Raw genomic sequence first — 200 nt, 5'->3', positions numbered from 1 at the left:
TGACACGGTGGCTGCAATGATGGGCTCAAGTATAGCAGGGATTGTGGGGCTGGTGCGGGATCGGGCAGTGTTTCGTTCTGCTGTGCATGTGGTGACTATGAGTCAGAAACGACTTGACGGTACTTAACAACAACAACAACAACAATATTTGCTTCATGTATTTTAGAGTACTTTCATTGGGTGCATAAATATTTATTGTC

This window comes from Orycteropus afer, unplaced genomic scaffold (genome assembly GCF_000298275.1).
Source record: "Orycteropus afer afer isolate SDZICR_OR568_19922 unplaced genomic scaffold, OryAfe1.0 scaffold01028, whole genome shotgun sequence".
In the NCBI taxonomy this organism is placed as follows: Eukaryota; Metazoa; Chordata; class Mammalia; order Tubulidentata; family Orycteropodidae; genus Orycteropus; species Orycteropus afer.
The sequence above is the reverse complement of the archived record's forward strand: the minus strand, read 5'-3'. Positions refer to the sequence as shown.